Below are 12,319 nucleotides of genomic sequence, written 5' to 3' on the forward strand. Positions count from 1 at the left end.
ACCGTTGAGGCTGGTGTGATGCAGACACAGCTCCCCCTGTGAAGAGTCTCATGGGGTGCATTCACACTACAAGTTTAGCAGCGCAGTGAAGCAGTTTCATCTTTCCACCAATGCCAAACCTGTGTGGTGCAAAACAGGCATTAAGGCCCAAATGGACTCAGCAGCAAGTTGGGCCCCGACTCTGGACTCAGGATGCATTCACACTACCCCTCCGGCAAAACCGGTATGCACCAATGCTAGAGTTATAGTGTAAATGCACCCCCAATTTTACCCCTGAACAACACTAGGCAAGGCAGCGGGGAGCGTCACTGACCCAGTCATATCACAACATGTCAGTGAGCTCAGGACAGCAGGGAGACAGAAGATTGAAAAAGAGGGAGGGAAATTAAATAGGCAATGAAAGGCAACATGGCCAAAATTAAACAAGACATATGGAGAGTGGAAGACAGCAAAGGGCATGAAAGAAAGAACCAGCTCAAATGACAACCAAGTGATTAAAGTGGAAGCTAGTATATCCGATTTCATGAATTGGGATTGACAAACCGCAGGAAAAATCAATTAAGATATTAGGATATTGTGACTTACCTGAAAGTTGCAAGTGCAATGACTTAAATAACTTCCGTAGCAAAGATTGCAAATTGTGCTGCAACCTTCTGACTCGGGTGAGAGCGGTACGAACTGAGCCAAGCTGACACAGGAAATTAGTCCCATCAGTGTCATGTTGTTACTCCGCTTGAAGCTACATAGGTACCTTGGTGTGACGAAGTGAAACAGCAGAAATACAGGATGTGACTTATCATCATTCCCAAAAGCTAGGAAGGTGGTTTCCACAACAGAATGGTATTGCAACCACAACACTGCGGGTGGAGCTAAGTTTCATAAAAATTCTAACCTGGTGGGTGAGCTCTAGTGGGGGGGAAGGTAGGAAGAACGGACAGGGGAGACCTACACAAGATACATTTGTATCTTAGCTCCATTTACTCGCCCTGGTTCCATAACCCTTAAAACCCTTGCCTAACAAAAATCTATCAATCTCAGTTTTGAAATTTTCAATTGACCCCCAGCCTCAACAGCTTTTCAAGGGAAAAAAAAAGTTCCAGGTTTCCACTACTCTCTGTGTGAAGAGCTTCCTGACATCACCCCTGAACGGCCTAACTCTAATTTTAAGGTGATGCCCCCTTGTTCTAGGCTCCTCCACCAGTGGAAATAGTTTCTCTCTATCAACCCCATCAAATCCTTTAATCATCTTAAACACCCCAACAGATCACCCCTTAATTCTCTATACTCAAGGGAATGCAAGCCTGGTAAAAGTCTGACCTGACTCCACAGCAAAGCCCCAAGTTTTGATATAGGCAGCATTTATACTAAGCATAACATTGATGTAAAATGAAATAGTGTAGTGGGAGTGTAATTTAATATTATTTCTCAGGATGAGGGCGGCACTGGCAAGACCACATTTATTGGCCATCCCTAGCTGTCCCGAGAAGGTAATAGTGGGCCTTCTCTCTGCTGATGGCGGTCTCACAATGCTGTTAAATAGAGAATTCCAGGATACCAACCCATCAACAGAATATGTCCAAGTCGGGATAGTGTGCAACTTGGAGGTGGCGTTCCCAGGATCTTGCTGCTCTTGTCCTTTTTGGTGGTGCAGGTCATGTGGAAGGGAGGTGCTGTCAACACAAGATTGGTGAATAGCTGCAGTGTGTCCTATAGATGGTACATACTGTATGTAGCCAGTGTGCTGGTGGCGGAGTGGGTGAATATTGAATCCACAGGCAGGGCTGCTGGCTTTGGATGCTGTCGAGCTTTCTAAACATTGTTACAGTTTCATCCATCCAGACGGGTAGTGGGTATTCCACCACAATCCTAACTTGAGCCTTGTAGACGGTTTGAGAGGTTGGGAGCTGAGCCATTCATTGTAAAGTGGCGAGCCTCTGCCTCGTCATTGATACAACTGGTCCAGTAAAGCTTCCGGCCAATAATGACCCCTTCCGGATGTTGTTGGTGTGGGGCTCATTGATGGTGATGCTGTTGAAGGGGTGGGGGGGTGGGGGCAAAGAGAAGATGGCCAGGCTTTATTTTCTTATGGAGATGGTCCTTGTCTGGCACTTATGTGGTATGAATAAGGACATAAGAAATAGTAACAGGAGTAGGCCATTAGGTCCCTCGAGCCTGCGCCACCATTCAATAAGAATGATAGTCTATCTCAACTCTACTTTCCCGCCCTATCCCTTGATTTCTTTAGTATCCAAAAATCTATTGAGGGTGAGAATGTTAACTGCAATTTAGCCCAAGACTGGATGGTGCCCAGTTGCTGCTGTAGGTTGGCATGGGCTGGTTCATCATCAATCTGCATGAAGGACTTTCTGATGTCTGCCTTAAATGTGCTCTTTTCTAGTTTGAACCCATGTCTCCTTGTACTACTCAGAATTTACGCTACAGTAATTTCCTTTTTCCATACTGTAAACCATCATACATACCTTTATAAGTTCACCATCTAAGTTGTAGGTCCTCCCTCTCCGTGGGTCCTGCTCAAGAAAACAGGTCCGAGGGACCTCCTTTATAGAAGTCAAATCCTTGGAAATTTAGTTAATCCGAATTTAAAGAAGTTGATGAAAATCGATTATTTTAGAAGATTGGGGAAAGTTAAACGAGACCGAATGGGATAGAGTTCACGCAAAGAAAAGAATGAACTTGCATTTATATAGTGCTTCTCACAGCCTCAGGATGTCCCAAACCGCTTTACAGCCAATTAAGTAATTTTTGAAGTGGAGTCACTGTTGTAATGTAGGAAATGCAGCAGCCAATTTCCACACAGCAAGGTCCCACAAACAGCAGTGAGATAAATGATCAGATCAACTATTTAAGAGATATTGCTCGGGGGATAAATATTGGCCCAGGACACTGGGGAGAACTCGTGCAATTAACTCCACAATATGACTATCAGCACAGGGGCATCCAAACTGTGCCTGTGGGCCACTGTGGTCTCCAAAGCTCAACGACAGCAGCTCGCATTTGTATAGCGCCTTTAATGTAGTGAAACGTCCCAAAGGGGCTTCACAGGAGCGAAATCAGACAAAGAATGCAGACCAAGCCAATATTAGGACCAGGCAATATTAGGACAGGTGACCAAATGCTTAGTCAAAGAGATAGGTTTTAAGCAGTTTTAAAGGAGGTGGCGAGGCGGAGAGGTTCAGAGAGGGAATTTCAGAGCTATGGGCCTAGACGGCTGAAGGCATGGCCACAGATGGGGGCGCAGGAAGTGGGGATCCACAAGAGGCCAGAGTTGTAGGAACGCAGAGGTTACAGAGATAGGGAGGGGCATGGCCATGGAGGGATTTGAACACAAGGATGAGAATTTTTAAATCAAGGCGCTGGTGAACCAGGAGCCAATGTAGGTCAGCGAGCACAGGGAAATTAGTTCTATTTGCGCTTTTATTGCTTGCTCACCAGTTTATAAGAACTTTGTGAAATCAAAGGTTCGGGAAGGAGCTGTTCTTAGCACTGCCGCCTCATGGATGCATAAATCTTAAATCAGAACACCAGGATCTGTTAGTATCAGCAATACGAGATAAATGCAAAATTACGGGAACATGGATTTAAACTTTATATGTGGCACAGGAGGCTGCAGAGTACGCACTGATGGGATCCACAAAAGCAAAAAGCTTGCAAGCCCTGCATTAATGCTCCAGTGACTTGATTAGCTCCTTCAATCATATGGTAAAGGAGATACTCAGAGGAGAAAATGACTCAGCATCAGGCACCAAAACGTATGGCTAAGACAAAATGCTGGTGTCAGCCAGCACAACCAGGCTTTAAGCTAGCATTTAGCATTCCAATTTCAGAGCAAAGGAGATGGGATGCACCACCATTACAATAACTCTTAAATTGGAACCCACAATATATACGAAGGCAGGAGTTGCAATAGGAAAGCAAGAACTTGCATTTATAAAGCGCCTGTCACAACCTCAGGATGTCCCAAAGCCCATTACAGCCAATGAAGTACTTTTGAAGTGTAGTCACTGCTGTAATGTAGGAAATGAGGCAGCCAATTTGCGCACAGCAAGGTCCCACAAACAGCAATGAGATAATGACCAGATAATCTGTTTTAGTGATGGTGATTGAGGGATAAATATTGTTCAGGACACCGGGGAGAACTCCTCTGGTCTTCTTCAAAATAGTGCCATGGGATCTTTTCTGTCCACCTGGGAGGGCAGTCGGGGCGTCCGTTTAATGTCTCATCTGAAAGACTGCACCTCCGACAGTGCATAAGGTTTTGAAATGTACTCGAGTCGCAGCCCAATAGAGAGCAGACTATTCCTCCAGATCGGGCTGGTCCAGACCGATCAGGAGGAATAGACAACAAACTCTTAATCCATCAGGCCAGAGAAACTAGCAGGTGGGAAAGAATAAATGGTTCCCGCTTAGTCTGAACAGCTGAGCGACAAACATGCCCTCCATAAACTCGAGTCCTGATGCTGCCTCTGGTTAAGAACTGTACCGCCCCTTGTTTTTGAGATCAAAGTTTCAACCCATTCTGATAAACTAGTCAATGTGTCACACATAGCACTTCTGGACTCTGAACAAAATCTGATGATCTTTACTAAACAAGCACAGCCAACTGGGCTGTGCAATATTGGAAGAAGATTGAGAAAAGGGCATGCCAATAGTGTAAATAGCAAACTTGAACAAATCAAACTGTACGCTGTGTTTATCGGACTTTGAGCCACTAAGCCCAGTGCTGGAATCTCAGATGAAAACAAGGAAAGTACTGATACATCAGGAAGAAAGGAAAGGGAGAAAGGAAGTTGCATTTATATTGTGCCTATCAAATCCCAAAGCATTACTTATTACTAAAAATTATTAATGAATTGCAGTCACTTAGGTAGGCAAACTTAGCAACCAATTTGGTTACAGCAATTGCGATGAATGACCAGTTAATTTGTTTTTTTAATTTGTTGGTTGAATGGGCATCAGGAGAACTCCCCGCTCTTCTTTGAATAGTGTCATGCGTTCTTTCAAATCAACGTGAACAAACCGATAGGATTTTGGTTTAGCATCTCATCGTAAAGAGGGCATCTCTGACAATGCAACACCTCCTCAGTACTGTTCTGGAGTACTCAAGTTAAGAGTGCTCGACTGAACTGTTGCATAATCCTAAATATCACTTCCACATATGCTGCCACCTCTCATTCACTCTTTTTAATGCTTCGGGGAGGAACTGCCGATCAGAGGCAGGCATCGAGTCCTTTGCTATGTAACAGCATAAGGAAAAGACTTGCATTTATATAGCACCTTCCATGGCCTCAGGATGCCCCAAAGTGCTTTACAGCCAATGAAGTACTTTTGAAATGTAGTCACTGTTGTAACGTAGGAAACATGGCAGCCAATTTGCGCACAGCAAGGTCCCACAAACAGCAATATAATAATGAACAGATAATCTTTTTTTTAGTGGCATTGGTTAAGGGATAAAAATTGGCCAGGACACTCGGGAGAACTCCCCTGCTCTTCTTCAAATAATGCTGTGGGATCTTTTACGTTCTCCTGAGGGGACCTCGGTTTAACGTCCCAAACGACAGTGCAGCATTCCCTCAGTACTGCACTGGAGTGTCAGCCTGGATTATGTGCTCAAGTCCCTGGAGTGGGGCTTGAACCCACAACTTTCTGACTCGAGAGGCGAGCGCGCTACCCACTGAGCCACGGCTGACAACGTTGAGAACACCATCAGCACAAGGACTGCAGCGTTTCAAGGAGAAGCCCCATTAACACCTTTGCAGGACAACTAAGGATAAGCAATAAATGCAGCCTTGCTAGCGTTGCCCACATCGCAAGAACAACAACATTCAGGCAGCAGCTGGCACTGCACTTGGTAAAATGCCAAAATGAATTACCCTGTCGATAATGCACCGCACAGAATAGTGAAGATGTTACATCCCAAACTTGGACAAGAGTTTCTCAACAAGAGCTCCTGTTGTAATCCAACAGTGCTGTGTATCCAGAACACCATTCATCGAATGGCCTTACCAGATAAATGCAGAATCCACATCATAATAATGAAAATGCTCTGCTCACAATGACCGTGTGATGTGGAGTTTGTTCCTTTCAACCGTACAGCTGTGGCAATGACATCAACAGCAGCATTCTAGTGCCGTTGCTCCCGTAGAAAGTTCAACACCCTTCGAGATAAAGAGAACAAGGATTGGCACTGTAATGCCACAGATAACACCAAGTCCGAAAATATTTGGGCACCAGCATACTTGGCCAAAGGTATGACTGGAGGAAAGAGGGGCTGAATGGTAGCCCAGAACTTGGAACTGGGGTCAAGTCTTACGCTTTTTATTTTAAAAATTTCTCAGGATGTGGGAAACAAGGGCAGCAGGTTTGTGGGAACACCATCGCGCCAAGTCACACACCATCTCGGCTTGGACATATGTCATTCCGAAAAATGTCAATTCAACAAAAAGGCAGTCACACCCGCTCAGCCCAATACAGCGAGTAAGATTGGTCAGAGAGCGATCAGAGATTTACAATAAGTACTGTCAAGCCCTCAGTAGTTCCACAGGGGATTTATGGACAGACACACATCCATAGGCACAGTGTAGCTTATCAATATTTTTTTTTAAAATGGCATTGTTTTAGGTATGTAATTCCAGTAATTTTCATCTTCATCTGCTGGCCAGACTCCCCTTCAACTGAGGCCAAGCGTACACCATACTCCTGAGTCATCATCAATGACTCTTGTAACCAGCTGTCAGGAGGCATCAGTGAACACCCAGGCAAGACTTTCTCCCCCTCCTGTGTAAGCCTACAAATCCACTCAGGGTTTGACAGTACTTATTGTAAATTAGATAAAGAAAGACTTGCATTTAAACAACACCTTTCACAACCTTAGGACGTTCCAAAGCACTTTACAGCCAAGGAAGTGTTTTTGAAATGTAGACACTGTTGTAATGTAGGAAACACAGCAGCCATCTTGGGCACAGCAAGATCCCACAAAGAGCAACAACTGGGCAAAAGTCAGATCTGCAACCGCCCAAACCTTCATCTGTTCACTTTCCAGCACTCACCACTAGTACTTCCAAGTCTCAACAAACCACCCCCAATAAATCTATTCTCAAACAAATCCAAGCATCACAAAAATTAAGCCCCATACACAAGTGGCAGAATCCCCAGACAGCAGAACCATAGCCGAGTCACTAATCTGCCCATAAAATACGGATTAAAGTACACTTACTATTAACGTGCACATAGATACAGGTACATGTAGTGTAACAAAAACCTACACAAGATGATCCTTTTATAGAGGCCCTGCAAAGGGAGCAAACACTCGTGTTAAAATGCACTCACTGTACTGCTCGACACTCCCAGTCACAGTTCTGTTGCTGATTTTCTAATCATGCTCCAGCAGCCTCGCATACTTTGTAGCTGCCAGCCTCGTGTTAAGCATTTTAAAATTATGACAGACTGTCACAAGCCAACTCTCCTCCCACCCCACCTTATCGCTAGGGAGGGAAGCACTAATTAATACATTTCTAATGCTACACACCTCACCCCCTCACCATCTGTTTCAACACAGCCTTCAATGTACTATAAACATGTATGAATTGTCTCTTGTTAAGAAGTCAAACAAGTTACCCTCGATAGCACATACTCTAAAGAAAAAGAACTTGCATTTATATAGTACCTTTCACAACTTTGGGACATCCCAAAATGCTTTACAGCCAATAAAGTTTTTTTTTGAAGTGTAGTCACTGTTGTAATGTAGGAAACGCATCAGCCAATTCATGCATAGCAAGCTCCCCACAAACAGCAATGTGATAATAACCAGATAATCTGTTTCAGCGTTGTTGGTTAAGGGATAAATATTGGCCAGGACACCGGGGAGAGCTCCTCTTCGAAATAGTGCAGCGGGATCTTTTACATCCGCCTGAGGGGGCAAACGGGGCCTCGGTTTAACGTCTCATCCAAAAGATGGCACGTCCGACAGTGCAGCACTCTCTCAGCACTGGCACTGGGAATGTCAGCCCAGATTATGTGCTTAAGTCTCTGGAGTGGGACTTGAACCACAGTCTGATTAAACAGCTTCTACTATACTGCCAAATCGGCACTGTACTGTAATCTAGAATGCAGAATACTATACACACCTACTTAAACCTGTGCTCTGATCAGTGTCTATATCCTGATACTTTTAATGCCAGTAAAACAGAAGTCTGTTTACTGACATTCAAAAGTTTAAGGTGGTCCAGCAAATCATCTGGGAACTTTTTTTAAAAAAGTGTAAACAGCTTGTTTTGCTCTGGATACAGCTACATTGTAGAACTTTATGGAGCCAAAGTGGTAGAAAAGCTCCTTGAGTTGGCTTCACATTGGAAGGGGAAACCCGAACTGGTATCAGTCTGTGTGGAGTTACACTATATACCTTGCATTACAGTGAAGCCAAAATTGCTTTGGAGCAACGCACAATCCGCAACAGAATTAACAATAAGCTTACCTCAGGAATGGGAAAAACTTTATAACTCAGAAAGGGCGCATTAAGCCAAGAGCCTACAGATAATCAAAGCAAAGTTAAAATAGTTTGCTCTGCAGTCTGGTAATTATGTCATTAAAACCTTTTGTCAGAAAGACAGGATGTCTGCATTCTATCTAATGTCACGACAGAACCTTTTGCACCAAGAAACTCAGAAGAAAGGAAGTAATCAGAAATAAAGCACACATTGCGTTTTCTTCTAAAAAAGGCACATAATTGCTACATTATGAACAAAAAGCTACAAATTTGAAAATAAAAACAAAATACTGGAAATACAAAGCATCTGAAAAGGTTTAACAAATCCAAACAGAATTCCAGATAAACAAATCATCTTTCAGATGTTGACAGGCCTGTATTTCCAGTATTTTCAGATTCTGTTGCGCACACTTCCCTTGAAATGAAACCAAAATCTTCAAAAAGCAGGTTATTGTTCCTCAAGTGTCACAAACCATTCCCAAAACTGTCATGGCACATATTAGAATTGCAGCAACAAGACAGGTGCTGCTTGTGAAAACACCAATATACTGGGAGATATTCTAATCAGACAGGTCCACTTGCTTAAGATAGAAAGGACGAAAAAAACACTGCAGAAATCCAAAAAATTAAAAACAGAAAATGGTGAGAGCTTACAGCAGGTCTGTCAGCATCTGGAAAGAGAAAAGGTTTAATTCATTAATTAAAGGCCAGTTAGCAGTTCTGAATAAAGGTCTCAACCAAAAACATTCACCTCTCTTTTCTCTCCACAGATGCCGACAGCCCTCTTTACGAGACTAACATTATTTCCTATTCACTGCATGTATTTATTTAAACTGTTGCACACCAAACTAAACCCAGCAAATACAGTTTGACATTATTAACAGTTACACTGGACGACCCAGTCGACATACTTTCACTGCATCTTACCTTAGTCCAAGTGGCCTCTGGATAATTGCAAACCAGTCTTTCTGCTGTCCTTGTTCGGCCCAGTTTGTCCCCGTCAGTTTTAACCAGGTATATCTCAGCTATCCTGGCTCAGTCTACCATCCTGATTATCACACTCCAACTCCCTCGGCCTTGGGTTATCCCTCACCCCCACTATTCTCTGCTCTACCTGGCCCTGCCACACCAACCTGCCTTCACACTCGCGCCTGCCCCAGACCCCTCTCACTTTGCCCTACCCTGTTCCTCCCTCCAACAGTGTGGCCTGCCCTTGTCTGTCACTTCCTCAGTATGAGCTGCCCTAGGTCCTTCTCTCCCTGGCCCACCCCACCCTACCCTACCCTCAGTCTATACTGCTCCAGGATCCCCTAAGCCTAGGCCTGCCTCTCCCTCAGTCCCCCTCCCTCCGTTCTTCCCACAGTTCTTCCCTCACTTGCCCCTCCCTCAGTTCTTCCCTCACTTGCCCCCACCCCTCCCTCAGTTCCCCCCCACTCCACCCCTCCCTCAGTCCTTCCCTCAGTTCCCCCCCACTCCACCCCTCCCTCAGTCCTTCCCTCAGTTCCCCCCCCACTCCACCCCTCCCTCAGTCCTTCCCTCAGTTCCCCCCCACTCCACCCCTCCCTCAGTTCCCCCCCACTCCACCCCTCCCTCAGTTCCCCCCCACTCACTCCACCCCTCCCTCAGTTCCCCCCCACTCACTCCACCCCTCCCTCAGTTCCCCCCCACTCACTCCACCCCTCCCTCAGTTCCCCCCCACTCACTCCACCCCTCCCTCAGTTCCCCCCCACTCACTCCACCCCTCCCTCAGTTCCCCCTCACTCACTCCACCCCTCCCTCAGTTCCCCCTCACTCACTCCACCCCTCCCTCAGTTCCCCCTCACTCACTCCACCCCTCCCTCAGTTCCCCCTCACTCACTCCACCCCTCCCTCAGTTCCCCCTCACTCACTCCACCCCTCCCTCAGTTCCCCCTCACTCACTCCACCCCTCCCTCAGTTCCCCCTCACTCACTCCACCCCTCCCTCAGTTCCCCCTCACTCACTCCACCCCTCCCTCAGTTCCCCCTCACTCACTCCACCCCTCCCTCAGTTCCCCCTCACTCACTCCACCCCTCCCTCAGTTCCCCCTCACTCACTCCACCCCTCCCTCAGTTCCCCCTCACTCACTCCACCCCTCCCTCAGTTCCCCCTCACTCACTCCACCCCTCCCTCAGTTCCCCCTCACTCACTCCACCCCTCCCTCAGTTCCCCCTCACTCACTCCACCCCTCCCTCAGTTCCCCCTCACTCACTCCACCCCTCCCTCAGTTCCCCCTCACTCACTCCACCCCTCCCTCAGTTCCCCCTCACTCACTCCACCCCTCCCTCAGTTCCCCCTCACTCACTCCACCCCTCCCTCAGTTCCCCCTCACTCACTCCACCCCTCCCTCAGTTCCCCCTCACTCACTCCACCCCTCCCTCAGTTCCCCCTCACTCACTCCACCCCTCCCTCAGTTCCCCCTCACTCACTCCACCCCTCCCTCACTCCACCCCTCCCTCACTCCACCCCTCCCTCCCTCACTCAGTCCCCCCTCCCTCACTCCGCCCCTCCCTCACTCCGCCCCTCCCTCAGTCCCCCCTCACTCACTCCGCCCCTCCCTCAGTCCCCCCTCACTCACTCCGCCCCTCCCTCAGTCCCCCCTCACTCACTCCGCCCCTCCCTCAGTCAGTCAGTTCCCCCTCACTCCGCCCCTCCCTCAGTCAGTCAGTTCCCCCTCACTCCGCCCCTCCCTCAGTCAGTCAGTTCCCCCTCACTCTGCCCCTCCCTCAGTCCCACTTGCCACAGGTCTTCCCCCAGTCCCCCTTCACCCTGTCTTTCCCGGGTTTTCCCCCCTTGTCCTTCTCGGCCTGTCCCGCCGCGCTCTTGACTGACTTTAAAGTTGGAGGCGGGGTAGGGGGGATTGTGGGATACTGGAGGACCGGCCTGTCGCTGAGCCACGCGCGGAATCTCGGCTCCGCCAACAGCTCGCGCCTCGATGGGAACAACCTGATGCTCGCAGCACCGGAAGCACCCGCCTCGTTCCCATCGTCATTGGCCAACCACCCGATTGGTCTCCGGAGAGAGGCGTTCAGATAACTGACGTGGCAAGCATCCAATCAGAAAGGCGCTAGAACCGCGGGGCGTTTGATTGGTCGGAGCGTCACAATGCGAGTGCCGTGAATCTACACCAATCAGATGCCTCGATTAGATCACAGCGTGCTATTGGGTGAGCAGCCGCATGATCGACGCGGTCATAAACCAATCATTGTGCGCCATGCGAGTTACGTACGCGATGTAAACATTAGATAAACCAATCAGGATATGAAGGAGGCGGGACATCGCTGAGGCACGGGGAGCTACTTTTTAAGTCATGTTTTTGCGAAGCGAAAATAGCGAGGGTTTACACCGAGGGGAAAGTGTTTATAGCGGGGGGAGGAGGTATCGAAAACCCCTCGGCCTCGGCCCTGATAAAAAAGAAAAATTCACTCACTTTTCCCTCAGCCCCTGAAGCCCGCCGTTGTAGACGAGGATTGTTCAATGACGTTTTCTGATTGACGGCTGACGTGACCAATCACAGCGAGGGGGCGGTGCCTGCCACATGTCAATCAACGCGAAGGTGGGCGGGGCTTCTGCAGTGCCAAACCTGTTCTTTGCTTCAAAATCTTTATTTCTCCCCTTTTCCCCGGGGGGGGGGGGGGGCACTGACTCTTTCTGTGAGACACGTGTCACCCTCCCTGTCGCGAGCCCCGTGTCAACCAGCTATTCGACCACAGGGGCCTCACCGTCAAGTCCAATTCTGTCCTAACTCCAGCTCCACACACGTCGCGCTTTCCAGCAGGAATCACTAATCAAGAGCAG

At 47.6% G+C, this 12,319-nt stretch overlaps 1 protein-coding gene across 9 annotated transcripts in view; it reads right to left on the minus strand.

Annotated features, from left to right (window-relative positions):
- The window catches only part of slc25a42 (solute carrier family 25 member 42), a 49,581-nt gene extending 37,585 nt beyond the window's left edge, over window positions 1-11,996 (minus strand). Inside the window, exons 1-2 of one of the 9 annotated variants that reach the window (XM_067968501.1) lie at window positions 9,431-9,785; window positions 6,025-6,176 (exon numbers count right to left, since the gene is read on the minus strand). The gene's annotated coding sequence lies outside the window, so the exon portion shown is untranslated. Of the gene's footprint in view, window positions 1-6,024; window positions 6,177-7,234; window positions 7,255-7,283; window positions 7,305-7,347; window positions 7,435-9,430; window positions 9,786-11,951 lie in introns of those variants that run through there. The other 8 variants (XM_067968502.1, XM_067968505.1, XM_067968498.1 and 5 more) reach the window with 8 other exon arrangements.
- Window positions 11,997-12,319: the final 323 nt, after the last annotated feature.

Source organism: Heptranchias perlo, chromosome 29 (assembly GCF_035084215.1).
Source record: "Heptranchias perlo isolate sHepPer1 chromosome 29, sHepPer1.hap1, whole genome shotgun sequence".
NCBI classification, from domain to species: Eukaryota; Metazoa; Chordata; class Chondrichthyes; order Hexanchiformes; family Hexanchidae; genus Heptranchias; species Heptranchias perlo.